The following is a 5,090-nucleotide window of genomic DNA, read 5'->3' as shown; positions in this document are numbered from 1 at the left end:
CACACACACACACACACACACACACAAAGCCACATCATGGTCACATAAGAGCGTGAACGGCACAAACCTACACATGATTAAATCTCTCATGCTCTTTGTGCTTAGAGCAATCTCTTCTTTTTTAATTAAACAGTCCAGTACAATGTACAACCTGGATGGGAAGAGCTGCACTTTTAACGTCCGTTGATTTCAGGCCTGTGGTTGTTATAGGGAGACCAATAGCAAATAAAGGGAGAATCAATGGGGCTTCATTAAAAGCAGCAGGCAGTCTTTTGCCTGGACACGGCTTAATTACAGTTTTCTTTAATTGGGGGAACTAAAGGGAGTGAAGCGGAGTGAATGGAGGGTATTAGCATATCTATCACCGGGAGAGGCCACAAGGTCCTGTCCAACCTGAGGCTGTACACCTCACCTCTAACTCTTCAGATCACCACACACATAACCACACACAAAATTGTATCTTTTTTGTCTTTTCTCTTTGATATCTCACAGTAAAGACATGTGCATGCACATTGACTTTTTACTGGTATCTGATGCACATACTTATAGGAATGAGGTAGTATTTCAGAAAACAGAGACCGAAACAATGCATTTAAAATATATTTACAGGCAACTGGTACTGTACATCATGAAAATAGAAGCACTTTTTTATCATTTTTTTTTATGCAACCATCTTTACAGTGGTACATTTACCATGACAATAGAGGTGGCAAGGAGCCATTTAGGGGTTGTGGCATATCACATTAGTCACCTGCTAAATATCTAAAACTGTTGCCTTGCTTAACACTATAAAGAAATGGTTGGCTTTGAATAATTCTTGCATACTAAAAGCTCCTTAGCCAAAGCTGTCAAACCCATGAAACTTTGTTGTTGCATGTCTAGCTGTGAAAAATGCAGTGTGTTGCTATGTATCCAAATATAATTATCTTTCTTTTGAGCTGCTGGAATTTTCCCAGTGTGGGATTAATAAAGTCTATTTTTTCTTATCTTATATTATTTATCTTACCTTTAAATTCTTCCCAGAACACGTTTTAAAACCAGAGGTGATCTTACCTTTTCTGTGGTGGCTCCAAGGCGCTGGAACGCTTTTCCTTTAGCCGTGAGAGCCTTGGATTCTGTGGAAACTTTAAAAAAACACCTGAAGACACATCTTTTACACATCTTTAACTAGCAATATGGTTTAGTATTTTATGTTGTTTTTAGTTGTTTTACTGTAAAGCACTTTGTAACCGCTCTTGTCTGTGAAAGGTGCTATACAAAGTTTACTTGCTTAGTGTGGTTTCAAGGCTAGCTACAAAAAATGGAGACAACCTGCTGAAAACAATCTTGCGTTAAAGTTTAATTTTGGAAAAGCTACACATTTTTTAATCAAAATATCAGTATAATTTTCATTATGTTATTAAACCTGTCAGTGCCTGACCTATTTTTCTTACCTGCCTTGTTATCCACCTACAGTATTACTTTGCCATCTGTGCTGTCTGACTGACATGACTGACTAAATGCACTGAGGTAGCTTATTCTTTCTTCCATTTTATGGAAGCTGGCAACAAGAGTTAAGGTGCATTACCGCCACCTAAAACTGATCTGTTAGGTAACTTTTAGAGAAACCCATTGACAGAAAAAGGGAAACCCATGCATGTTCTGATGTTAGCAAGTTCTCATATCACTTCATTTAGGACTAGTTCTCTACAACTATCAAGAAGAAACTTTTTAGTCATGGTTTGAACTATTAAGAAAAAGAAAAGTGGAAATATATATAATATATACATTGTCAAAGATGTGTGTAAGTTAAACATCCCCTGATGACATGAGAGCATTGGCCCATTACTTAAATGCCCTCAAGTTTGAGAATGAAAAAGTGAAAGCTAGTTGGACAGTCATAGCTATATCAGATTAGCATAAACAATATAAGAACCATTTGGGATGGCATATATACATTTAAATTAAACAGCAAAAAACTACATTCATGAACACAGTTAGCAACAGGAAAATCTTGTTTAAATAGCTACTACTGGACCACAGCCTTAAAAATCATAACTAATATTGATAAGCAGTAGCATGATGGTGTTAGACCAACCCATTCTCACTCTGAACCCTAAAATATGGACGTTTGGGCAGTGGCTGTCTGCGTCTGATGGGACAAAAAAGGCACCCTTCGGCATGTGTGTAAAACTTAGAGGGGAGAGCAGCATCTAGGGTTTAGCGAGTAGTATGTAGAAGGAAAAGTCTGCATAGGGAGGTTGGTTGGGGTGGTGGATGTGTCAAACAGAGGACTATCACCCAGGAGAGCAGGGTTTGTGTCCCGCGTGTGTCCTTAACCGTCCAGTTATTGCCGCGTGTCAGGGAAGCCACTTTCTTCTTTAACCGGCCCAATATTCCCGCATGTTACGGAACTGTAAGCCCACCCACAACCTTTCCCTAAACCCAACCGTCCCTTTGCTGGGAGTTACAGAACCGTAAGTTCACCCACAAGTTTTTCCTTTACCTAACAGCGTCAAAAGGGACCCCAATAGTGTTATGTGATGCTAATGAGACGACCAAGCGTGTGTCAAGGGCTGAATCTCATTTCTCTATCTTACCCTTACCCCTTACCCCTTCCCCTAGGTTTTGAGCGTTCACGTGAGAGTAAGTGCTGTCCCAATAGTCTTTTTGACCTAGGGCTAGGGGTAGACGAAGGGGTGTACACACTTTGGAACCAAGTGAGGACGCAAGCTTACTTGAAAGCAAGGGTTTTAGCAAGGGTTTTTTGCGCAACAAGCAACAATGGCTGCCGCATTGAGCAGAAAGACCCATAAATGTAAGTACTTTTTGACTTAAATAATTGATTTAAAAATTACGACAGTCTTGTTTTGTGCTTTATACAGTCCTGCACATATATACTTGCAACCATGTTCTTAATTGAAACTTTTTAAATATCACTAGCTTAACATAGGCAGTATAGTTTTTTATCTAAAGGCAGAACTAGGCTAGCTGTTTCCAATCTTTGTGCTATATTAACCAGCTGCTTGCTACAGCTACATACTTATGGTACAGATATGAGAATAGTTTTGATCATCTCGTCTAACACTCATATGAAGACAAATATGCCTATGTCTCCCAAAATGTGCAGCTATTTTTTTAGGGTGCTGACCGTGGGCCGCAGCATCTCCAGTTCATGTCCAAATCCTTATTTCCTGTAAAATTCCCCCCAAATTTGGAAAAATCATTTGAATTTTCTTTTTGGACAAATGTATATAAATAACTAATGAATGTCTACTGGCTAATCTGAGGGATGTGAGGGTAGAGCAGGTTTTTTCCCAAAATGAAACAGAATAATATCAATCTTTCACAGTTTCCAACAGTACAACAAAAAAAAGACCAATATTGTGGTATTCACTTTATAAGGTTAAAATTAACTGTGACACTTTATTCTGAACCCACAGCTATAAGCTTTTCTTTTTCTTTGCTGGTGAACTATATTGGCAAGCAAAGATCCTTGTTTCCTTCTGCATAGATTTAGTTCACCTATGTTGTTTTTAATAAAATGTCCCTTTTTGTAGTCTAGTGCCACTGTGTTGTACTGTGCCACTAAGGGTAGACAATAAAAAATGTCTTGTTGCAAAAAAACGTCAATGAAGCACTTGATGGGTGTCATACCAAGTGAACCATTTTGATGACTTGTGTATTATTTGTTGAAGTGACAAAATATGAGACACTAAAAACATAATAAAATGAATCCATTGGGGTATCATCTGTGTGTGGATTTGAACCCTCTCCATCCTAGCTCTGCCTTTGACAATGACTGATAGCCAGCCGGGATCAAACCATCCTCAGCAGTGCTTCAGTGACAGGTGAGCGGAGACAGTTTGAGTCCCATTCTCCCCCTCAGCAGTTAATAACAATTTGAAAAAGGGTTCAGGGTTAATAACACAATCATTACCTGGATGAGGATAGGAGACAGCTGTAAGCATGTATGCAGATGGACGGCCATCATTAGTCCTTGTCAAACTAGCTGAATAGGCGTGATGTGAAAGAGCACTTCAGGTTTTAGTCATGAATGGATAACAGCTGAGAAAGATCCGACATTCAGCTTGTTTTGAGATCAGTTTAATCGCACAATAGAGAGTGTTATTTTTTGTTCTTATCTGCAGAAAGTCAAACCAGGATCTGTTTTTATGACGTTTCATCCATCAGAAAAAATTTAGATAAAAATGGTTTAGTACATGTTGTGTAGCTTCATGTGACAACAGACATGACCGAGTGAGCACACTGCGAGGTCCTTCATTATTGAAAAGATTGATTTGTAATTTGTAGTGTTCCCATCTGTCCTGGTTACGCAAAATTATGGCTAAACCAGTTAGTAAACACTTTGCCCCATTGTCTGTTGTTTTGATAATCACCCATAATAGCATCCAGCATCAGTATGGTCTTTAAACCTGATTTAAGAGTTAATGGAATAAGAGGGAGAGGCAGTCAGTATATGCACTGGGCCTAATGTCATTAGAAATGTTTGCGGAGGCTAAATTAAATCAGTCGTAAATTGTGCTCTCAAGTAAGCCAGAAAAACCCTGCCTCGTCGAGGAGAGGAGGGGGCGGCGGGGATTCATATTTTAACCTTGCGTAGAAAATGCACTTAAACAGATTAAAATAAAATAGGGACCGTGTGGATGGATGGGAATGGTAATTGCTGGTGCTTTAATGGTTTCCTGTTAGCCAAGTCGGGCTGAAGGCAGAGCTATTTTAAAGTTGGAAACGGTGATTGAGGTCATAACTTTGCAAATCTGGTGATTAAGCCAAAGGATGCATGTCACCAAACAGCATGTTACATATCTAATGGGGCTTTTGCTGAAAACCGATGTTTGTGGAGAGACTTTCAGGTCTCTACATGCTATGTCGTGTTGCAGAGCAGGTGTGGGTTGCAGTGGATGGCTTTTGACCAAACAATGCAATAGAATGTGGACTGAGAGTGAAATAGCCTGCCAAAATGTATAAATCTGTGCGTGTGTGTGCACCTGTGTGCACCAAGCGTGCATAAAGCCCACCCCATGTGTGTGTGTGTGTGTTTGTGTGTGTGTGTGTGTGTGTGTATGTGTGTGTGGGTGTGTGTGTGT

The 5,090-nt window shown here is 39.6% G+C and overlaps 1 long non-coding RNA gene across 1 annotated transcript in view; it reads left to right on the top strand.

The window, feature by feature from the left end:
• LOC116705579 (uncharacterized) overlaps positions 1–5,090 on the top strand; it is a 19,460-nt gene that overhangs the window by 8,268 nt on the left and 6,102 nt on the right. Inside the window, exon 2 of the long non-coding RNA XR_004335966.1 lies at positions 4,104–4,106. This is a non-coding gene — a long non-coding RNA (uncharacterized LOC116705579). The remainder of the gene's footprint in view (positions 1–4,103; positions 4,107–5,090) is intronic.

Source organism: Etheostoma spectabile, chromosome 17, assembly GCF_008692095.1.
Source record: "Etheostoma spectabile isolate EspeVRDwgs_2016 chromosome 17, UIUC_Espe_1.0, whole genome shotgun sequence".
NCBI lineage: Eukaryota > Metazoa > Chordata > Actinopteri > Perciformes > Percidae > Etheostoma > Etheostoma spectabile.
The sequence above is the reverse complement of the archived record's forward strand: the minus strand, read 5'-3'. Positions and strand labels throughout refer to the sequence as shown.